Source organism: Pongo pygmaeus, chromosome 4 (assembly GCF_028885625.2).
Source record: "Pongo pygmaeus isolate AG05252 chromosome 4, NHGRI_mPonPyg2-v2.0_pri, whole genome shotgun sequence".
NCBI classification, from domain to species: Eukaryota; Metazoa; Chordata; class Mammalia; order Primates; family Hominidae; genus Pongo; species Pongo pygmaeus.
This window is the reverse complement of record NC_072377.2, coordinates 79,726,281-79,751,140: the sequence shown is the minus strand read 5'-3', so window position 1 is coordinate 79,751,140 and position 24,860 is coordinate 79,726,281. Positions and strand designations below refer to the sequence as shown.

At 41.5% G+C, this 24,860-nt stretch overlaps 1 protein-coding gene and 1 pseudogene across 2 annotated transcripts in view; both read right to left on the bottom strand.

Moving 5' to 3' along the window:
• Positions 1 to 16,495, bottom strand: part of SV2C (synaptic vesicle glycoprotein 2C) — a 280,624-nt gene extending 264,129 nt beyond the window's left edge. For both annotated transcript variants that reach the window (XM_054489369.1, XM_054489368.1), the window contains exon 1: positions 16,366 to 16,495. The gene's annotated coding sequence lies outside the window, so the exon portion shown is untranslated. The remainder of the gene's footprint in view (positions 1 to 16,365) is intronic.
• Positions 16,496 to 20,122: 3,627 nt separating this feature from the next.
• Positions 20,123 to 21,254, bottom strand: LOC129036199 (spermine synthase-like; annotated as a pseudogene).
• Between the last annotated feature and the right edge of the window lie 3,606 nt (positions 21,255 to 24,860).

The following is a 24,860-nucleotide window of genomic DNA, read 5'->3' as shown; positions in this document are numbered from 1 at the left end:
AGTTCTTAGAATTAAACTTCAAATGGTGGATGAGAAATTCAGCTTGGATGAAGAGAAGGAAAACCTGGTATGATCAGAAAACACAATATGAATCCTTCTTATTGTTAATAGAAGGTTAAGCTGAACTACCTTGAACATAAACCCAAATGGCCTACAGGCTAAGAATGAAACCAATAGTTAGCCTGAGAAGCTGTTATGTTGAGAAGCTAGAGATCCTGATTCCCAATGCTGTCAGTCAAAGACACAGTGAAAACTGCTATAAAAGAGAGTTCTGTGTTGTCATATGTCAGCCAGACTGAAAATCAGTGGTTGGTTATCCTGAGAGAAGAAGGAAACCCTTAGAAGCAGAAAAGTAAAGTGTGATCAGAGAACCCTGAGAAGGCATTTAACGATGTCATGATTTCCTGAGTGAAGATGTTACAACTCATCACTAGCAGCAACAGGACATGAAGACAAAACACACACACACACACACACACACACACACACACGAGCAAAAGAAAGCACTAATATGGCAAACAGGAAGTACAGTAAAAGTAATTTCAAAAACATCACTAGGAGTCTCAAGAGCTCAGGTATACATTTTATAGCACTCCAATCTTAGGCAAAGATAGTTCATCACACAATTTTTAAGTTTTGTAGTACTCAATTTCAAAATCATCTAGTAAGAAAAAACATTCTAAGCCAGCAGATCAGATACAGCATGAACTGTTATTTTCCGCCATATCTGGGACTTTTATTAAGTGGAATATGATGTTACACCAATTGTCTGACATGATAATCAACATAGCAACTCATAGGGTAATAAGGTAATAATATATAATATGGTAATAAGGAAGTACATAATGCCCCAAAGCTGGGAGCAAATAAATTAGTTCTTCATTGCAAAGCATCCCTTTAATCTTGGCTCAGATTGTCCCCATCAGTGGGCAATTTAGGCAGAGCGCCAATGCCTCCACATCTTCTAGGGCCAGCAGGTTTTGCTGATGTCAGCCTGTAAGAAGAATCGCATCATTCTCCTGATATTAAATAAAGGTGCAGGTGTAAGATGGCCTGGATTGATGTCTCACATTTAATTATATTAATCACTGGCTTTTCTCCTCAGGCTTTCTGGGAAGTGGATGTTAACCTTTACAGGTTTATCGTTTGATTATTTGTTGTTTTTGTTTTGTTTTGTTTGTTCATTTTGCATTTACTGCTGTTGAATATAATCAAACTTTGTGCACATGCATCTGTATGCCAAAAGGCAGGCATGATCATTTCATATCAGGTTCAGAGTGATGAATGTTTGGGAAAACAATTAACTGTAATGTATTTATCAATAAATGAGGATAGCTTTGCCCCGACAATAATGTCTTCTGCATGCCACAGATAGAGTGTGATGCCCTTATCAATACTCCGGCTTTAGACAAAAAGGCACACTGAGCAGCATCTGTTATTTAGTCCTGGGTCACTCTTTCAATGTCTTCTGATTTATTTCTTCTGAATTACCCTTAAATCAGTTTCAATTAATGGGAAAATATAATATCCTTGAACTTATGGACAAAGATTGGTCACCAGGCCTTCAGCCCCTCTTTTGTAAGAGTCTCTTCAGGAAGCAAGTCAAGAAGCTCCCACTCTCATACACAGAAGACTCTGGCAGGGGACTCCCACAGGAAACACTGTCTGACAGTGACCTCTAAGAATAACAGAATTTAAAAAATAGTATTAGAAAGAAACCACCAGATTCCTACTGGGCATCTCCCACAGTTGTTGAAGCAGCCATCTTTGGACACCTGTTTTCTCCCTAAGCTTCCCCTGTTCCTACTCATTACTAATCAAAATTAGAGCTGTACAGTAAAAAACTCAGGGCCTTCACAGGACAAGCCTTCGGACTTCCTGAAGAGAGCCTCAGAGGCGGAATTATGGTAAAGGCTTGCACGTTTTCTCCAGATCACCCATCTCTGTAGGTAGGCCCAGCTCACCCACTACCCTCTCTCAACTACTGCCAGAGAGAGAATAATGTGACCGTCTTCACAGAAAGAACATGTTCCCTTCAGACACAATGTTAAGATAGAAGAGCTCTCTGTATTATATCCTGCTCCTTTCCCACCTCCAAATATGTCAGCTTACTACAATGCAGTGCTAAAATATAGAGGATTGAGAGATGTTCAAAAGCACCTAGTAATAACATATATTTAGCAATGCCTTATTAAATAATATTCATAGATATCATAATCTACCTCTACACATAAATTTAAAATATCAACATAATGCCTTAAGGGGAAATAGAAGAAATAATAACAAATTATGTTTTAAAATATGTATATGTTCCAGTGTAACAACTCTCAAATACAAAATGAAGACATGGGATGCTAATATCTAAGTGTAGAATCATCACAAATGCAACAAATGCCAATGTAGACAAATACGGGCGTGCTTATTAGCAACTTAATGTCACAAATAGGTTTGTCACCAGTGGTAATGTGATTTGCAGAAACGATGAACAACTCTCAGTAAGACTTTAAACAAAACAAAATATAATCTTCCCTTGATTTACAAGTAGTTTTACTCCTGGAAAATTTACAACATATCAAAACTGTGCAAAAGATACTGTGTTTATATATAAAACAGAATACAATTCTAGGCTTAAATTATTAGAAACAGATTTTTTTACCTAAATAGACATCTGCTGGAATACTGGAAAACTGTGTGATATGCAAGGCAAGGCTTTGCTTATGTGGAACTGTATTGTGCACTGTAGGTCTTTGGTCAATGGAATGTGGGCTGAGTGGCAGTGTACCAGCTCTGAGTCTAGGGTTAAGAGGTAGGTATTAGCTTCAGAGAAACAGAACCAAAAGCATGCATATGGATATAAATATAGAGAGATATAATAAAGAGACTTGTTATAAGGATTTGGCTCATGCAATTATGGAGGCTAAGAAGTGCAGACCCAGGAGGGCCAATGGTATAATTTAAACCAAAGCCTGAATCCAAAGGTAGAAGATCAATGTTCCAGCTCAAAGACAGTCAGGCAGAGAGAAAGAATTCTTTCTTAATCAGCCTTTTATTCTACTCAAGCCTTCAACAGATTGAGTGAGGCCTAGGAATCTGCTTTGCTCAGTCTGCCAATTCAAAAGGTAATTGCCTCTAGAAATACCCTCACAGACAAACCCAGAAATAATGTTTAACCAAATATCTGGGCACCCCATGGCCCAATTTAGTTGATGCATAAAACTAATCATCACAAGGCATCACATGTTTCTGCTCACCTTTCACATACTTCTGCCACCTCCACGCAGAAAACATGAACTGGGTAATTTATTAACCCAGGAGGATAAAAGACCTGAATTCAGAATGCAACTTGAAAAAACCCCAGCCATGCTCAGTCTAGACCACCTAGCCCTCAGCGAATTTACAGATTTGTGGATGAAAATAAATGATTGTCGCTTTATGTCACTAACTTTTAAAATGGTTGATGTAAGCAGCATGATGTGGCAATCAATGTCTGATATATCAAATGAGACAGTTTTCCTTTTTTCTCAGCATAAAGAATGCAAGTATTGTTAAAAGAAGAATAGGAAAAGCCAATAAGAAATTTATGATGTTGGACATGGAATTGATAGATATTAGGAAAAAGAAGCAATGGGTAAAATATAGGGAAAAGATAAAGTTAACCAGTGCAATATAAACATAAATGCTTAATCCAAGCCGTATGAGTTGCTGGGTATTAGAAAAACCCTTCAACAAATCATACCAATGTGTATTTCATGAACTCACTCCCCTACAATCACTTGGAAAGATGGAATATGCAAAGTTTCTGTATCCTGACAGATTCATGTAGAAGCAGGCAGAGATGTAATAAGGATTTAGACCCATAGTTTTCACAAAATAAAGCCTTTGTTATCAAAATTCGAATCAGAATTCATTTATCCTTTTAGATTTTAAACATATACAGCATTAAGTAATGAGTAGACCCAAAGAAAAACCCATGAGTAATTCTTTTTTTTTATCAACAGTTTTGCTTTCAAACGGATTGGTATTTCCCACAAACCTGGCTTCTATCACTTAGTTATTTTACAAATTAACTAAATATACCATTCTATCTAGTTACTAACATTCTGATATTTTTAGGGCTTTTATTCAATGACAAAGAAAATAAATTATGAGTTTACAAAACTTGTATATAACCACAGGCAACTAATCTTCCATGTTCTAATGAAATAGAAATGATTCTTAAATAAGTCATATATATTTTTAAAGGTCTTTGGATAATACCACATGACTTTGGAAGACTCTATATAAAAACTTGACTGACCTTCTGAGAAGTCAAAGCAATGAAATAAATACAATTAGATATAAGAATCACAGAGTCTACAAGATAAAAACAAACTAGTGATGATAAATAACTATGCAATAAGTTTGACAATCCAGATAAAATTGACAAATTTCTTTTTAAAAGGCAGCACACTAAAGCTGACATAAGAAGAAACTGAAACTCTGGATAGCCTTTATTAAAGAAACTGATTTGTTAATTAATAAGAGGAATATCAATGAAATTCTACTACTTCAGTTAATAATAATGTATCAGTAATGGCTCATCAATTGTGACAAATCTACTACACGGATGCAAGAACTGGGAACTCGTGGGGGTGGAGTAACTGGGAACTCTGTACTTTATTTTCAATTTTTCTATAAACCACTCAAAAATATAAAGTGTATTAATTTAAAAGCCTCTGAAACTGTATATTTCATTTTAAACAAAAATTAAAATGGAGTATAGACCCAATTATAAAATGTAAAACTATAAAATCTCTAGAAAAAAACATTGAAGGAAATCTATATAACACTGGGTTTTTTGGTGAGATTTTTAGATACCACACCAACAGCATGATCCATGAAAGGAAAAAAAAGAGAAAAATTGGACTTTATTAAAATTTAAAACTCTTTTTCATCAAAAGACACTGTCAATAGCATAAAAAGACAAGCCACACTAGGAGGAAATATTTGCAAACACATATCTGATTAAATACATATCTGGTATCCAAAATACACAAAGAACTCTTAAAACTCAACAATAAGAAAGCAAGCAACCCAACTGAAAAATGGCAAAATATATAAATAGACACTGCACCAGAGAAGATATACAGAAGGTGTGGTATGCAGAAAAATGGTTCCCCAAAGATATATTCACTTCTTGATCCCCAGAACCTGTGAATACTACATTACATAGCAAAACATGCACAAGAACATTCATAGATACTTTATTGATAATAGCTCCAATCTGGAAACAACTCAAATATCTATCAACAGATAAACAGAGAAACAAATTGTGATATATTCATATAATGTAATACTATGCAGTCATTAATAACAAAGAATTGACTATTGATAGACAAAAAAACACGAATCTCTTCAAAAATACGGTGTTAAAAAAAACAGACACAAGAGTACATACTGTATGATTCCTTTTATTTGAATTTCCAGTATAAGCAAAACCAATCTTTAGTGATAAAAATTAGGACAGTGTCTCTGGGAAAGGAGGAAATGAACGAAAAGGGATACAGGGAACTTTCTAAGGTAATGGAGATATGCTTTTGGCTACACAGATGTATACACTTGTCAAACTGATCCAGCTATATATTTATGATCTATGTTTTCTGTGGATAAAAATTATACCATCATGAATTTAATTGATAAAACAACATCATTGTTCAGGAGACTCACAGTTTCTTATAGTGCTGAAACTCCAAAGGCATTTTATTTATTTATTTACTTGTTTGTTTGTTTATTTACAGAGTCTCACCATATTGCCCAGGCTGGTCTTGAACTCCTAAGCTCCAGCAATCCTGTTTCAACCTCCCAAGTAGCAGGGACTACAGGTGTGTACTACTGCATCCAGCTCCAAAAACATTTATTGAATAGACAGTAATGAATAGGGCAATGGGTAGTATAATGGACAACATCCTCAAAATAAATATGGGAAGTTCCTTAAAACTGTTCCTTGGAATAGTGATGTCAAAGGGAAAGACATTAGAAGCAAGTCTACAAGGGGGAAAAATAATTTGATAAGAGCCCAGGGTTCTCCAATGAGTTTTCTTGGTCTTGCGATAAGAATTCAGAATATTTAGTACAGAGAGAGGGATGAATGCAGTTGGCTTTATCCAGATCACTGCGGCTCAGAAGCTAGCTGATAGAGGAGAAATCTGAACAGTCTGGAAGTCAGTTTGTTGCATTCCGATTCGCTGGAATGGGTTCAAATTTGGAGGGTAAGAAGAATAAGGCCCAGGTCTAAAGGACCATGCAAGAGCAGTTTTGTGAAATTCTGGACAAGGCATGGAGGTCAAATGATAGAACTGTTCATGAGGGGCTTAGAATTTGGTTACAAGTGAAGCTGCTTTGCAGGGCCGATGGCTAAGTGTGCAATTAATTAGGGGCTCTTTTCTCTGCCTCTACCTTGTGGACTGAAAACCTTGTGGACTGGAAGTTCTGGGCACCCAAACAACATTCTGGACACAGTCACACCACTCGTATGTCCACTGGCAGAAGCAAGACTCTGCCAAGCAGCTTCTCAGATCTTGCACATGGAACAACGGAATTCAGAGCAGGAGAGGGAGAACTTGATAAGCACCTCCAAAGGACAGAAGTCAGGATAGTGGGAGATAGTTATGACTGGAAGGAGCATGCAAGGGACCTCTGGGGCATTAGGAATATTCTTTCTGATTTTTGATGGGTGCTCTATAAAGAGACGTGTTCAGTTTGTGAAAACGCAGCTATACCCTTATTAAATATGCACTTTTCTTTCTATATAATATACCTTAATAAAAAAGGTTTAAAAATAATTTAAAATGCTTCCAGCCCCTATGTGTCCAGTGCCAGGAGTTACAAATATCTCAGTGGCTTGGCCTCTTCCTCAAGGTATAAGAGTCTAGTAGGAAAATACACATAGAGCAGCCACCATGACATAATACGAGAAGCACTCCACAGCTGGAGCTGCAAGGGGCCTAAGGAGAGACTGAGAAAGAGCTGTGGAGTGTCATGAAAAGGGACCTTCGAGCTGAGGATTGAAGGATGATTAGGAGACTTTTCCATAGATAAATATGTGTATGGCAGGAGTTGAGGAAGAAGAGATGGTAGGAGGGAGAACATTCCCAGCCCACAGCAAGAGAAGATAAAAAAATGCCAATCTCCCATCCCGTCAAATACACAGTCATAGTAGAGTGAAAAATGTGCCTAAAAGCAAAATATTCCAAGTATTAATACAGGCTTTTGACAGCTATTGGATAAATAAGATTTATTGAGGATGGGGGTGGAGGAATAGGGGTCAATCCTCAGCTCTAATGACCTAAGTCAGCAATGAGCAGCCCCTGCTCAAAGGCCACTGTATTGAGTGTTTCTAGCCATGTTCCTTTTTCATTCAAAATGAAAATAGTTGTATTGAGTGCCAAAGCAATTTATATTCTCACAACTTAGATGACCTCATCTACATTATTGCCTGGAAAAATATCCATGAGAAAAACTGGCACCGCTTTTTTAGCCACTAGAACACTAATACTTACACATGCTTGAAAAACAGCATTGCAGGTGTATACTGAAATTAATATTTACCACCTCTACTGGTGCCTTAATTACAAAAGTCATGTGTGCTTATTGTTGAAAACTCAAACCATTCAGAAATATATAAAGTAAAATATGTAAGGTCATTTCCATACCCTAAAAGATAAGAGAGTTTGATCTTTATTCTCCCAAACTCTGTAATGTACCTTAAATTCTTTTTAGTAGAATCATACTATATTGATTCTACTAAATATATATATTTATATGCTGGTCATAAATTGCTATATTTTTAACTAACAACATCTTCAAAATATTTCCATTTTACCATGTAGGTTCACCTCATTCATTTCAGTGGCTGTGTAGTATTTCATTATTTGGAGTAACCATAATTAATGTGATCAGGTTCTGATAGACATACAGGTTGTTCCAATTTTTTACCACTGTAAATAATGATGCAATAAACATACAAAATTCTGATGAGTATTCTGATACCTCTGAGCATGTCTAGAAGGGGAGGGACTAAGAAGTCTCTTGGGATTTTATCTCATCTTGGAAGCTGAGCAGGGTCAGGCCTGATTAGTACTTGAGTGGAAGACCGCCTGGGAACATGAGCTGTAGGCTTAAAAAAAAAAAAGTCTCCTAGAAAGCTTATTCTGAGTGAAAGGCAATTTGAAGCCCATTATTTATGGTCCTAGGACAACAGACCTGCATTAGAGAGGGAAACTGATTGTAAATACAGTACACTGTATCACTTGGCATGTTCGTACACCAGCCCTCATACATTCACAGATTCTCTAAACTCTCCAGGGACATCAACAGCACAGGGCAGCATCAGCAGATTCCACAACACTGGAACCAAGGCATTCTGGGCAGTGAGACACAGGCTGGGCAACACTGTGGTGATGTTGCTGCAGGGACCAGAGCAGGAGACAAGAACTACAGAAGCAATCTTCAAGGACTCAAAGAATAGTGAGGAATCTTTGAAGCAGGCTGGGAATGCCACAGTTGGGGTCAGACGAGAACCACAGAAGTGATTATGGTTGCTATTGTGAGTCTGTAATTTCTGCCTTCACATGGATGTGGCCAACAGGAAACACAGGTTGCAGATTTAATTGGATGCTTCAAAAAGTAGTAGTCTTTACACTTAAATTGTTTTGTGTTCAATGCAGCTAGTGATGTGTTTAATATGCATTGACTGGAGTATGCTGTCTTGTGGTGAAAAGAATGGTGTGAGGGCAAACATGACAATGGCTCCATGGATTTATTAGAATATTACTTCTTAGATACGAAGCACAAAAATGAAATAAAGAAAATTAGCATGCTTAGAACTACTAAAAAGTTATATTAAAATACATGTATTTTAAAAGAGGCCAGTCGGAGCTTGAAATGACAAAGTGGGTCACCTTCTCTACCCACTGCCAAAATGCATGGCTGTTCCTTGCTGCAGAAACTCCTGTGCTGCGTGACTCAGCTGGGTAATTTAAAGCAAAGAATAAAACATCTCAGATATTTCTCCTAGATAAATTTTAGCCCCCCAAAGTTCACTACTTATCTTGCATAAATTTGCAGATGTTAAAACCTAAATATTGGAAGAGATAGCATCTTAGAAATCAAGCTTCTGGTGTTCCTGGTGTTTCTACAAAGGCAGAACTAGAACTTCAAGTTCCATTTGTTCAGCAATTACAGGAGCAGTGATGGCGGTAAGGATTCACTGCAGTCACCGAAGAATAGGAGACCTAAGGATATAGTCTTTAAAAGCTCCAGATGCTCATCTAAAGGTCTGAACACACTAGATGATTGTAATCAGGTGAAGACAGGCATGATGTAGCAGAAAGAACACTGAACTAGGTGTTTGATTACTTGCTTTAGTTAATTATAAGCCATGCATCTCAGGAAAATCACAAGTTCTCTGAGTAAGGAGAGGGCCAGGGTTACCATGAAGACTAAATACAATGCTCTGCATGCATTTGCTGGATACAAATATGCATAGCTTAACAAGACCACCTACACAATTGGCAGGGCCCAATGCAAAAGGGAAACATGGGACCCCTTGCTCACAGAATTTCAAGAGGTGAGAGCAGAACACTAAACCAAATGTAGCATTCTTCTAAACGTGAAGCTTAGTGTGACTGTTCAGGCTAAAGACCCATGAAGCTGGCCCTAGGTGTTATCAGCCCACAGATAGGTGCTCCTTGAGAACAGGACTTTTGTAACTGCATAGCTGAATCCTCCGGACTACCTTGCATTTGGTAAATACTTGAGAAACATTGATTGCTTCTGAAATTGCAGTATAATGAAAACAAAGTGGAACTGTATACATCACAAAGGTATCCTCTCATTTTACAAGATACATATGGAGACAAAAGAAAAGATACCTTTTAAAGTACAGTGCCTATGAAGTAACATGCTAGGAGCTTTGTGTATATTTTCCTTATGCAGTCTCTACATGCAATCCTAATGAGTAGATTACAAAATCATCTTTTCACAGCTGAAAAAATTTAGGCTTAGAGAGGTTAAGAAACTTGTTCATGGTTAAAAAAGCTCAACATATCTGATCATTAGAGAAATGCAAATCGGAACCACAATGAGATACCTTCTCACACCAGTCAGAATGGTGATTATTAAAAAGTCAAGAAATAATAGATGCTGGCAAGATTGCAGAGAAACAGGAATGCTTTTCCACTGTTGGTGGGAATGTAAATTAGTTCGATTATTGTGGAAGACAGTGTGGCGATTCTTCAAAGATCTAGAACCAGAAATACCATTTGACCCAGCAATCCCATTACTGGGTATATAACCAAAGGAATATAAATCATTCTATTACAAAAACACATGCACATGTATGTTCATTGCAGTGCTATTCACAATAGCAAAGACATGGAATCAACCTAAATGCCCATCAATGACAGAGTGGATAAAGAAAATGTGGTACATATACACCACGGAATACTATGCAGCCATAAAAAGGAATGAGATCATGTCCTTTGCAGGGACATGGATGGAGCTAGAAGCCATTATCCTCAGCAAACTAACGCAGGAACAGAACACCAAATACTGTGTGTTCTCACTTATAAATGGGAGCTGAACAATGAGAACACATGGACACAGGAAGGGGAACAATACACACTGGGGTCTGTCGGGGAGAGACTGAGGGAAGGGAGAGCATTAGGAAAAATAGCTAAAGCATTCTGGGCTTAATACCTAGATGATGGGTTGATAGGTGCAGCAAACCACCATGGCACATGTTTACCTATGTTACAAACCTGCACATACTGCACATGTATCCCAGAACATGAAATTAAAATTAAAATAAAAAAAGAAACTTGTTCATGGTTATACTGTTTTTCTCCAACAGGTCATTAATTCATTTGACAATATTTATTGAGCTCCTACTATGTTCCAGTTACTATTTCAAACACGAAGGACAAATCAGCAAGATTAATACAAGACCAATTTATCCCTAATCCTGTCCTCAGTCTCCTAGGGTTTGTAGATTAGTGAAGGCGGACTGGCATTAATGAAAGAATCCCATTTTTTTTTAAAAAAAGGAAATTGTAAAATTAGTGAGCTTCATAAACAGGATTGCTAGATTTGGCAAATAAAAATATACGACACTCAAATAATTTTAAGTTTTCAATAAACAACAAATAATGTTTTAGTGTAAGTATGTCTGCTATGGTCTGAAAGCTGGTGTCCCTCTCAAATTCATATGTTGGAACTTAATCCCCGATGTGATAGTATTAAGAGGTGAGGCCTTTTGGAAAATAAGTAAGTCATGAGGGTTCCACCCTCATGAATGGGATTAGCGCCCTTATCAAAAAGGCTGAAGGGAGGTGCCTTGCCCCTTCCATGCAAGGACACCTATGAGGAATAGGCCTTGACCAGACACCAAATCTTCTGGGACCTTGATCTTGGAATTCCCAGCCTCCAGAATTGCCAGCAATAAATTTCCATTGTTTATAAATTACCCAGTCTAAAATATTTTTGGTATAGCAGCTGGAAGGGACTAGGACAATGTCCCATGCAATATTTGAGACATATTTATACTTCAAAAATTTTATTGTTTATCTAAATTCAGATTCAACTGAGCATCTTATATTTTCTCTAATAACTTTATGAGGAAAAGTACACCGTATTAAAAGTAACCTCACAACAGAGGCTTAGAGGCTAGACTGAAATCTGAAGAGCATAAGGAGTTAATATGTTAGAGGTAAGTTGGGGCAGGTTGCAGGAGACTGATGATTGAAGGTTGCTGGGGATGGAAGTGGTTTTGGGGCTCATGTAAAATGAGGCTGCAGAAGTGAGTAAAGGCCAGACCACCTAGGGCTCTGAAGGCCATGCAAAGGTTTTCAGCCTTTATTGCACTCAACTGACCTGTCATTACAATGTTCCTTCTGCCAATGCCCTTCCCTTCTTTGAAACCAAATATGTAACTGTCTCCATGGAGTCATTCCCAACCACCCATGTCACTCACTCCTATGGCTTTTACCAAAGAAGTTAGTCCTCTTTACATTTGTCTCACAAAACAGAATGGTATTTCACTGAGGGCTTCCAGCAGATACTTGGTAAATATTAAGGAGGAAAACATAGCTTAGAAAGTCCATGCATTCTGGGTTCTTGCTATGCTATTTAGTACTAGTTCAAGTGCATCTGCATATGTGGTTCCCCTAATGATAACATCTGACTCACTTGGCAGAGCTTGATAAACAGCACATTCTGGACCCAACCATGGAACCATTAATTTAGAATGTCTAGAATGGGGCTCAGAAATTCCCACGTAAACAAGCTCTCCAGAAAAATATGATATACACAACTATTTGAGAATCGCTGGTCTATTTGACTACTCTAGGATTCTAGGGTTTCCAAACAGTGGAAAATGATAAGAGAAAGCTCTCTTGGTTTCACTTGTCATAAATCTCACTGTACTCTTGACTTGTAAGAGGGTCCAAGGTTGTCAGAAGACTGAAGCCCGTCCCTATAGTGTCCAGTCTTAATCATTTGTATTATATACTATCTATGGGAAAAGATGTAGCAAGCATAACGCACATTAGGTGATCAACAGAAAATATTTTAAATGTCATACTAAATTGATCTGAGTATCTTCTTTATGTTAAGCAGGAATTATTTTTCAAATTTGATCCCTAAAATTGTTTTAATTCATACATCTAATGGCATAAAACAAAATCTAATGGACCATTTATCTACAAAAACAGAGCCTATAGCTTCATGTAGAATTTTAACATGAGTTAATTTATTTAAAAAACACATTTTCTATGCTACTTATAAGCAAAGTTCAAACTTAAAATATAACTCATCATATATTTCTCTATTTCCTGGAAAGAAAGAATATTAGAACTAGAAAGGACCAAACCATCCAATCCATCCTGTCCATTTATTTCATTTTGTTCAATTCCTCTCAATAGGGAAGCCATCCTGAAGTGCAAATACTACTGCTGTCCCTAATTAGGAGGGGTTGTTTGTGATAAAATAAAATTGTGTTTTAGTATCCCATTAAGACATATTTCTAGCAAGAATTAAAATCGTAACTTCATTCCCATTGTTATTCTTAGCTGTCTCAAATAAAGAAAAAACCTCCAAATTCAAACCACTGCAACATTTTATGCTGGTTGCTCAACTGTGCAGAGATTGAAAAAGCAAAGCAAAAACAAAAACAATGTGGCAATGTTGCATCAAAACTATATATACCTGCCAGGGGCTGCCTTTCCTGGGTTTACAAACAGACTTCATTGAAATGATGAGTTTGTGTTTAAATGGAGAATACTATGTATGCTGTGAACCACAGTCAAACAGGAACCTCACCAACATGGAACCAAGAAATACGCTGGTGTATTGAAGGTTTTCCCCTGATACAGCTGCACAGAATAAGAGGCATTTTGCTTTCACTACTCACAGAAACCTACCATTTTATGGAGTAATATGAATAACAACAGTGGGCTGGTTAAGGAGGCATTTTGACAAATCACATGCTTTTATTCATACAATATGTCATCAAGTTTGCTTAAGAATAAGAGCTAACACTCCTAATGATAGGAAATGGGTTTTCTGGTACTTGTCGTCACGTGATATATTGCACATTACGATGCCTTTGCCGTAATCTCCTGGAGATTGGGAACTGGATCCTATTATCTGAAGCATTTCCACACTTAAGGAATATGATAGGGTTAATAATGAATAGGATTTTTACTACAAGTTCTTAGGCCAGTCTGCTTCTCAGATCAGAGAAGCTGCTTTCACCGTCATTGGGTCATGAAAAATAAATCTGATTTCTCCACTACATGAACAAAACACTCAAATGTGATCCAGAGCTTCTTTTTTTCCTTCTCCAGACAGTCAGCAGCTAATGGCATTTGATTGCATATTAGACTGTTAGGAAAAGTCTACTGTCTGCATTTGCTCACATTGAGGGCCAAATTTCATTAAAAAAACAATGCTGGGAAAAGTCTCTAGAATTTTTTAAAAGATAAAATTGTGTGTGTGTGTGTGTGTGTGTGTGTGTGTGTGTGTATGTGTAGGGGCTTTGTTTGCTAATATTTTCCATTCATGGAAAATTTGTATTTCCAAAGCCAAAGCTCTCTGAGATTATCTCTTTTGTCTTCAAAACAACCCTGTAAGGTACGTAAGAGCTAGTATAAGCTATTTTTCACAGTTCTCAGAGATGGAAGATGAACCCAAGAGGGTAAGTAACCTGCCCAAGGTGACATAACACAATATTTGGGGAAATGGTGACTAGCATCTGTGTCTCTGGGTTCCTTGATAACTGCTTTTCTTCCTCCCTCCCTTCCTTTCTTTCTTCTTTCCCAACCCGGTCCCCTTTCATTCATTTTGCCTACATACTGCAGATTTGGGCTCCTTCAGTAAAGCCAGTAGAAAAACTTTGTCACTGGGTTTCCAGAAAGTGGTCTTTAAAAAAAGAATAGAATGGATCGTGGATTTGATTTATTATTTTCCACCAGAGAATGCGTTATCAGTAGTGTTTTTAACGCGTATTTTTATGCCATGAAACAGGAATGCGGCACATTGTTTTGTAAGACATTCTTAAACCTCACTTAGAGGCCAGGCCTCCTGCCAAAAATCCTGCAGAATGGTGGCGCAACGGGTTGGCACTACAGAACCTCACGAACTTCAACACCTAGGCGTTCACATGAAAACTTGCCACGAGCACGAGGCCTTTCGGAACTTGCCATGAAAAATGAGTGAACGCCTGAGAGATTAATGCCACATTCTTCAGAATTAAGGATAAGAATTAAACGGAAGCTACCGCGCTACCAGTCAGCTAAGTATGAAGAGAGTAGGTTCAGCGGGAGAGGAGACCATCAGGCCATCCCGGTCTTGGAGCCTTAAAAGACGCCCCATCTCCTCGGTCCCCCGGGGAGCGCCCGGTAGCTGCGGCTCTTTCCCGGCACTGCGGCGCACTGCGGAGCCGCCTGCCCGCCAGCCCAGGCCGTGTGGGGCTTTCCTCGCCGCCCGGCGCCGCCGCAGTCCTCCCGCCCCCCGCTGCCCCGCCGGGTCGCCGCTCTCCGCGCCAGGCGCGCCGCGGGGCATCCATCAACCGAGAGCTTTTGACGCACACACACACACACGCTCCCAGACGGAGACTCCGTCGCCTGCCCCCACCCGCCACCCTCGCCCGCCCCTCGCGGGTCTGCATTTGCATCACTCGCACACGTAGCAGGTGACGCGAGCGCCCCCAGCTCAGGCCGTCCAGGCAGCACCTCGAGCCCCCGTGGCTCAGCCCCTCCCCCCCCCGCCCCCGCGCGCTGCCTAAGGTCCCCGCACGCCCACAGATCTGCTCCCGATTGTTCATCTGCCGCGGGGCGCTGGCTGCCCCAAGCCAAGTTCATCCCGTATTCCGCAGTCCCCCTGGGCCCAGCCCGGGGCGCTCCCCGCGACGCTCTGGAGAAGTCTTCCCAGTTCTAGAACCCAGGCGGAGGGGAAAAAGCCCACTAAAAGAAAGGGTCAGAGGGTCGGCTGATGGCTTTCGCTGCCCTCATCGCCATCTAAGATTACCTCGGTAGCTTATTTACTGGGATCGGTCCCGCTCCCCTCTGAGCTTCACAGCCTCGGGTCTGCTTCGCCTGGCTTGGCGCACAGCAGGCGCCCAAAAGGTTTTTGCTGAATGAAGGCGTTGTAATGTAGGAAGTGCAGGCGCTGACAAAGAGCCTCAGCCCCGCGGGCTCCCCTGCTCTACAGCCCTCTCTTGCTCTCGCTTAGACGCTAGACAGGCGCTTCGGGAATGTATGTGGGAGAGTTTGAAAATTCATGGTGTTTCTTTCAGGCTCTCTCAGCACTTACTGCGGCTACCTCTGCTCTCCCGCCACCTGCACGTCTGCAGAGGGATCCCCGCCGAAAAGTTGAGCCTAAGGCTGCTATGAAGGTATAGGTCCAGGTACCCAGCCCGGGGCTCTGGGCTGCTAGATTTGAATCTGCCTATCCCTGCCCGTCAAACCACACAAGCAAAAAAGAGCGTGGCGGTCGCTGCAGACGCGGCCCCTGCATCCCCGCTGCTGCCCACCCACCTCCTCTGGGAATCCCAGATGAAGTGCAACCCAGTCCCCAGACCTACCCTAGCGAACCCGGGGGTCACTGCATCTATTTTATCCCTACTTTCCTGGTCCCTACCCAACAAAGGCGCCTACCCAGCTGCGGGCACCTGCAGCCGCTTCATTGAGGGCAGGCGGGGCAAAGTTGCGCTTCCAAAAGGCTGCAAAAACTTCCCCAGGCTGCAGCGCCCGGCCGCCAGTCGGGAAGAGAAATCCAGCAGCGGGGTAAAGTCTCCCCGCGGATGCCCGCTTCACCTCCCCCACTCACCACTCCAGCCGTCGGAGACCCTTGCCCTGAGTGGTGTCAGCACTGCAGCCGCCTCCGTGCGGGCGCCGCTCCGGCTCGCTTCCCCGGGCTGCCTCCGTCTGCCACTCTCGCCTGCAGCGCGCGGAGTGGTGACTCCTCTGAGCGTGTCAGCGGCGAGAGGAGGGGCGGGAAAGTGGCTCCCGGCTTGCACGCTGCGGTCCTCCTCCCCTCCTCCGCCTGCCTCCTCCCCCTGGTGCTGCAGTGCCGGGCGGCGGCGTGGTGAGAGTACCAGCGGTGCGCAGGGAGTCACGGCGCGCGGGGGAGGCGGGCGCCGCGCGCCACTCGAGGTACTCCGGCAAGTCGCGGTGCTGAGGCGCTGCTGCGGTGTGGGACTGGGGCAGGGGGCGGGGAAGGAGAGCCACCTCCAAGTGGTAGGTACTTCTGGAGAAGTCAGGGCTCTGAGTTTGTAGCAGGTGAAGGAGAGGGGCGGCAGTCCTTAATTAGTCACCAACTGTGACTGTGCGTTGCGCACTTGGCGGCGCCCTGGGTCAGGTCCAGCGTGAGACTCAAGGGAGTTCTGACTGCTGGACTCTGTTAGCACCGGACTAAAAGAGGGTTTGTATTCTATTTCTGGGCCTGGGACTGACTTGTTCACTTCGACTTGGCTTCCAGGGAGCAACCAGGTAGAGCTAGGTTGCCTACTTCCCCCAACCCCCACCCCGACGCTGGCAGACAAGTCCAGAGGAAACTTGGGCTCAGCAAGAGCAAACAGAAGAAAACTTCACTGGGTTAAGTCTAGTGTCTTCTCAATGCTAGATAGGGCCAGACAGCTGGGCTCACAGGCAGATATTGAAAGTGGCCCCTTAGAGGGGAAACAACCAAATATGAGAGAGAGGGAGAGGGAGGGGGGAGAGAGAGAGAGAGAGAGGAGGAGGAGGAGGAGGAAGAAGGAGGAGGAGGAAAGAAAGAAAGAGAAAGAAAGAAAGAGAAAGAAAGGAGGAGGAGGAGGGAGAGAGAGAGAGGAGAGAAGAGAGAGAGAGAGGAAGAGAGAGAGAGAGAGAGAGAGAGAGAATTTTGCTTGTGTTGTTAGAAACAAACATTTCTCCCCTTGGCGTGCAGGAGAGAGAATTTTGCTTGTGTTGTCAGAAACAAACATTTCTCCCCTTGGCGTGCAGGAGACCCCAACTCGAGCTTCACTGTTCCAAAGCGGTGGGCCAGGCTGCTGGAGAGAAACTCGCTCCCGCGATGCCACACCCAGGCCTGGTGCACCCACCCCGCGGCAGCAATGGAGGGCGTCGCCCTCCCGGGCCTTCCGACGCGGACCCTGCCATCCGGATGCTGCGGGAAATAGGGCATCCTCACGTCCCTGACTCCTCCAGCTCTGCGCGCTCACGGAACCCAAGTGGAGTGGGAAGCGGTCACACAGGCGTGTGCCTTCCCCGAAATCGTTGCTCCTGTGGTGGTGACCCAAAGCGAGACAAAGCGCCGCGCCAATACGGGCTGCAGTGGTTGGAACTCAAACACACACATCTCTCCGCGAATGTGTTCCATGCGTGTAAATATGCCTGGGTGATTGAATGGATGGCTGAATGAACGCTGTGTGGATAGAAATATAAATGTTACATGTATAATACAGGCGCCGGGGAAGGAGAGCTATCAGGCACCCCCAGGCTGAAGCCTCCTGCCCAGAGGAGCCGGTGGAGCCAGGCGGTTCGCCCAGGGCGGTGTTGTTAGCTTGGGCTTTCCAATTCGATTTGTGCCACTATGCAGGATACTGTGAAGAGAAGAAAATGGAGACAACTCTTGGCCTCTCATTTTCCCTCCTCTCTGGTTCAGACACTCTGGAACTAAAAGTTATGATTCTCATGTGCTGTTGAACCTACACTTCCTTGCTGGTCTTTTTTGTTCTTATGAGAGGCTTTGCAGTCTGTGACCATGGTGCTATGAGATGGTCAGGCAACATGAAAATTAGTGAACGTGCTCATTTTCATTTCGTGGATTCTTCTTAGTAAAATAATTATTTAAATAGTTAAATAATTTAAATAGTTAAATAATTTAAATAATTATTTAGGCTAAAATTAATGTGCTGCTACTATGACAAGGAGGTGCCTATGAATCCAGCATTGGAAATACAATTGTGAAATTAAAAAATAACAAATCCTATCTGGATTCCCCACCTTATTTATAAAAATTTGAGCTTCCAATTGCAAAATGTGCTGGCAATTCACTGAGTTCTCAAACGGTTACCTTTTTGAGAACCTCCCCCAAACTGTTGCAGAATAATGGATTGTTTCTCCAAGTGATGGAAGTTCAGAAAACCATGAAACAAACTTTAAACGTGATCAACGTTCTTTATGCTATGCTGTATCTTCCTTAAATCATTCTCCTATCTTGTCCGTGGAAGATGTTTTTTTAAAGTGGATTGATTTTTCTACTTCTGGATTTTCATGTCTTGATGCATTTGAAGGTAACAGCTCCTTTAGGAAAATCCCTGATTGTGAGTTTGCCGGAAACATCCCATTTAAGACCAGGTTGCACTGGAAAAGGCTATTTTAACGTTGTGTCTTTGGAGGACAGGAAACACTTTGTCATGATGATGTTGTGCCCTGGTTCCTGGACTTGCCCTCTAAAGCAGTTCTGGTTCTAGGGTCCTGCCTGGCACACACCTTGGCCCCAGGCCCCTTGGATCCAGCACTCAGACTAGTTTTTTTCACGCCTTCATTATAATGAAATATTTTCTCTCTTCTGAAAACACTTGTCTTGTATAAGCGGATGGAAGGAAAAGGGGTATACCCCCCGATCCTCACAGAATCCCGGTACTCTAAAGTCGTTGCCCTCCTACACCTCAGGACTTTTATTCCTCAATGCAGGGTGTCTTCTTGTGATGCTAAAAAACAAGCTGTGAAAGACACCTAATGAGCATGAGAGGTCCGTTTTCGCATCAGCAAAGTGATTTTCATAAAAATAATTCACACTAAGTACAGATGCTATAGTGGTTATATTTTATAATACACACAAGAAGCACAGTGCCTAGTACATAATGGGTATAGAATAAACATTAGTTGCTCTTCCTCTTTTAATAGTCAGGGCAAGGTTTTCCAAAGGCTGCACTTTGGAGAACTGGTTTTGTAAGATGCTCTGGAAAGTCAGAGTTATACCTGGCTTCCACAGCAGATGTCTGAAGAGAGCCCCATACTCTTGGACCAAGTCCACACAGCTCTCCACTTCTCCTCACCATCATCAGGAGTCTATAGCAAAGTGCAGACACCTACTCTTCTTACCCCAACACTCAGCTTCCACAACACTCAAAACTATTTTTTGTCTCTTTTGTAATTTTAATCGAAGTATTACTATTCATTTTTTTAAAACTCTGTTTTATAAGCACCACATTTTAATATCTAAGTCAATATTGGGGGAAAGAAACACCACCAAGAACTTCCCTCCAGAACAAAACAATGATGTTCATTCCTCCAAACATCCAAATTGAAAGTCTATCACAACCAAAACAAAAAAAAAGCCCATGGAGAAATAAAAAGGACTGCATTTGGCAGTCCTTGCTGTGCTGTGGAACCATCCTTCAGCTGGCTTTCAAAAAAAATAACACCCTAAGCTCATCAAAATATACATTTGCCATTTGCTTTTTAAAATCAAAAATAATCATTAAAAAGAAAACTTCAAGGAATTCACAATCAATTGCCTGACTTGTTTCAATGTCATGTAAAGCATATGGAAGTGAAAAAGGCCATTTGCAGCACATGTGATTAAGGGATATTCATCTTCAGGGTTTAGCTTTCTTCCAGACAGCGTAAAATACCCACAATTTGAAGTTTGAAGGGACATAGACGATCTCCTTTGAGAATTCCACAAGGCAATACAGGTACCCAAGCTGTTCTTCATAGAGTGGCAGGGCTTCTGTCAGATTGACACAGTTTCCCTGTGTAAAATATTTCCCATCCTGTTTCAATATGTCCATTCATGGGTCAAAAATCAGTCTGAGAAACTCCCACGTGGAATCTTGTTCCAGAGATGTGGAGATTGGAACAGCTGTCAAATCGTTAGTCACACAATCCAATTCTCTCCCTTCTTTGGTGTACCTCTTCAGTATTGGAATGCAGTCTTCTATCAGAGCTTGATAGCAGCCTCCTTTAAGATTGTCTACAACATCACCACATGTTTTTTGCATATATTTCTTACATCCATCAATCACCATTTGGTCAATCTCTACCATAGTGACCATCTTTGATTTTAGTTTGACTATTTCACATAATATGCCCCCATCTCAGCCTCTGAGAATCAGTACCTCTTTGCCAGTGAAATCTGCTTTGCTGCTGCCCATGATGACCCAGGTATATGTCAAATCACTCTGCTGAATCAACATCCCTACTAAGGAGGAGAATATTTCCAAACTGCTTCTAGTGTAGAATTGTAATGTTCCAATAAGGTGAATCTTCATTGTACACCACTTCATCTATGTCATATTCAACCAGGTGCCCATTGGTGGTGAACCAATGTCTGTTGATGGCCCCTCTTCAAACTACAGGTGGTAATTGCTTCACCGGCCCAGTACTGTTTTGACTCAATTCTTTCATTCTTTTTTCTACATTGTTCGAAAGGCCGTCGATCTCTTCTTTGCCCTGCAAGTCATCATTGTAACTCTGAGGGTCCAGCAACACCAATCCATGTAGGTAAATTCTCAAATTGGCAATGATGCTGTTTTTGTGTTTCCGTTTGTAGGTTGCTAACTAGCCATTGACCTGCCAGGTATGCACTGACTCTGCCATCCCCTGCTCCTGGAAAATGGACTGGAGGCCTTTTAGAATGGTCTTGCCATCAGCTTTGGCACCGAGCATGAAGTTGATCTTGCTGTGCCATGCTGCTGTGACAGTGAGGCGAGGCCCTCGCTGTGCCATGCCTCTGGTAGGTGGCTGTGGGAGCCACGTGGTGGGGGCATGCCCATGTCAGGCTGTGGCCTGCGGGAGTCAAAACAGTATGTTTTGAGTCTACCAATGTTCATCTTGTTAAGCCCTTAATGCCTACTTGTATCAGTGAACACAAGAAGCCCCCAAATCTCAAGTGCTTTTCTCATCTCTTACATTCTAATACTCATAAGGCTCAGCACATCCAGTATTCTGTCCCTTTCTCACTATCCAACTCCTGAAACCCTCTGACTATGCCTCCTGGACTTTGAAGTCCACCGTTAGCAAAATGCCCAATATCCTCAACCTCATCTCCAAGTGTTCTCTTCACCTTTCTATTCTCATGGAAGTATGGCTTGCCCTCCTAAGAGGCTTCTCTCCCACAACCCTCTCAAGTGATGGCTGACTTTTCCCTCCAATGCTTGCATCACTTGTGTCTGGAGATAGGAAGGTGGCGTCCTTGTTCTACATTGCTACTTCCAGAGCATTCTTCGTCCCTCCTCCCTGAAACCTACTGCTATAAATCTCCTTTCATCAGGTTATTTCACCCACTACTCTTAGATGTGGCTGGCATGCTCAGACCTCCAGGTCACTCTACAACTTTCTTGATTGACTCCCAAGTTGATGTCACTTCCTGAACACTAATCCTGCCTTAATCCTTGGCAATTTAATATACACACAGGTATTCATTCCAACCAGTACAATCCTTAGACCTGGGCAAACAAAGGGTTGGTCTCCATGCTCCATACATTAAACAACTCTAAAGTTTAAGAGGCCACCTCTCTGGTGGCCAGGTTCTGTTGGTGGGGTCCTTTAAGCCTACACCCAGATGCACATGGGCCCTATCCCTGTTTCTCCCCTTCAGTGTGCTCTTCAGCTTTCCTCTGACTCCAAAACTCATTGTAGTCTTGACCAAATGCCCCAAGGAGCTGCAGAGCTCCCCCTTATGAATTCAGCCATGGACATGTGGATAGGTTCTGGTTCTAGGAAGGCAGTTTGGCAAGTGGATCGCTCTTGTGGCTGGTGCCCCCATTTCCTTTCCAAAACTGTGGAAGATCAGCAGCCAGAACCAGAAGGGTGCTGCCACACTGAGTTTGGGTAACTCACATTGTTTCCATAGACACCCCTGTCTCCTACTCTCCTACTCTCCCTCTTATTTTATGTTTTTAAAAATTAGTTTGTTTGAATCAAGATCCAAATAAGGTCTACCATACATTGCAATTGGTTGATATGTCTCTTAAATCTCTATTTGTCTATTGGTTCATCCTTCCTTTCTTTTCCCTTCAGAATTTACTATAGATGAAGAAACCATATGTCCTGTAGAGCTCTCCACAGTCTGGATTTTACTGATTTTGTTCCCGTTATGCTATTTAACATGCTCTGCTGCTCCCTGTATTTCCTGCAATCCAGAAAATAGATCGAGAGGCTTATCAGAGGCAGGTTTTTTTTTTTTTTAATGAAACTACTACATATGTGTCGTTTAATTATGAGGTATATACTAATTGTCACTTTTGTGATGTTAGCAGTTATTGATGATTATTGCTACTTATCCACTATTTCATTTGGGTTTTGCTAAATGGTAAAATTCTAATGAATACTTCTTAAACAGCCATCCTCCTATCCTTTTACGAGATGTTTGATAGTAATATGATGGGGTAGGTTTTCGTTGCCTTTTTAACGTGAGGGGGATACAAGACAAAACCTAGGACCTGCCCAAGTTATTGAATCTAATAGTTAGGCACAGCCCACCCTCCATTACAAGCAATCTGAAGGTTTACACTTTCAGTGTAAGGGAAACCAGAGATCAATGCTCCCTACCTCTACCAATATAGGGGACTGCCGAAAATGTTGCCTTGATGCTTAGTAAAGCAAGAGAATGTGGCTGTGGAGTACAGGTAGAATATGCTTACCTGAGAAATTTCAACTGAATACAAGTCCTAGAGCTCTCTAGCCCCAAATTCTCAACAAACTATGAATTCAGTTTAATATTGGGTTGGTAATTTCCCAGATCCCTGATAGAAAGAAATGCAAATCCTATGTGGAGGAGCCCTCCCTCATCCTGGACTTAAAAAAAAAATCACACAAATAAATGAAAGTTAGAAAATAATGAAGCACATAAAATAACAACACACAAGGAAGCATGATACCATGAAGTAGCACCAGCAGATATAACAAAAGAAACTTCAATCTTTTCCTGAAGAAAGACTTCTTTAGTTAGACTTCAATAGTTAGAACGATTGGTCATAATTTTTACTTTACTTGAAGAAAAATATGTGCAGGCAATAGGAAACTATAAGGAATAACCAATCACATTTAAAAAGGCACAAGATCAATCTTCTATCCAACTCTGCTGGTTGCCCTACCAACATCCAGTCCAGCTTCCACACATATATGCATACTTTATGCCTACCTCAGAGAATCCTGATTTTATTTAGGGATTTACCTTTTAAAAAACTACACACATATATTTAACAATACAGTTTTATACAGAATGCCAAGAACACTTTTCATATTTTACAGCAGGGTTTGAAACAATATGGACCTTCTATTAATACTCATTCCATAGCACAACCAAATATAACTCCTACATAGATGCATTACAGTGTGTTTAGAGTTTAAAGGCTCAATGGAAATAAGGTGGAAAAGACTATATAAGGAATTTTACATAACTAATTGGAAAATAAATGCAAAAACTAGTAAATAAAATTTAATATGGTCTCATGTGCCCTGAGGGAAGTGGTGCCTGGTTTGGAGGAGTAATTGCTATGTGCAAATAATCTATTTGGAACTGCTGCCACTTTAGGGTTATTCATCATTCACCCCTTTTCTACCAGACATGACACTTCCAATTTCTTTTACTTGATAGCAATATCTTTTAAGATCCATAAAACAACTGCAAAATTGAAGTTTGTGCCCTTCTTTCTAGCTTCTGGGTAGACTTCTTTTACTAATCTAGTCAGTTAATTCAAGGTTGCATCCATCTAAGTGTGGATCTGCCACTCACTGGACCACAGGACAGCTCGGGCATGTCTTCTCTTGGTTGGTGGGCATCTCCAGATCTTTGTTAATTTCTTCCAGTGCAACGCATGACTCCACTGCCATCTTCTTCTGACAAGCTCTCGAGATTCTTTTCCAGACTTCCGACCCCCTCAGCAAACTGAGATCTACCACTTTTCACATGACCATGTGCTTTAGGGAATGGGCTCATTACATTCTAATTGGTCCAAATCAGTCATGTTAATTCCTCTCTCCCTTTCTGTTATTGGTCTGGGCATGGACTTGTTACACAATTCTGCTCAATGACATTTGCAGGGAAGATTTCTAGACAGCTTTTGGGAAAGCTTTCCTTACTCCCGAAAATGTGAATGAAGCAAAGAAGTCCCATTTGTGTCTTTAGACATTATTTGCTTGAATGTGACATATAGAACTTTGCAAATATCCTGGAATCATGGAGGGGGGGGGGAGCCTGATGACATAACACATGAAGGATGTAAGAGTCAAGTGAATTTCAGAGAAGTGCCAGAACTCTGGTGTGCCACATCTGGAACAGCCCTACCTCTGTTGTGTAGTAATACATTTCCTTTTTTATTTTTTAGAGCC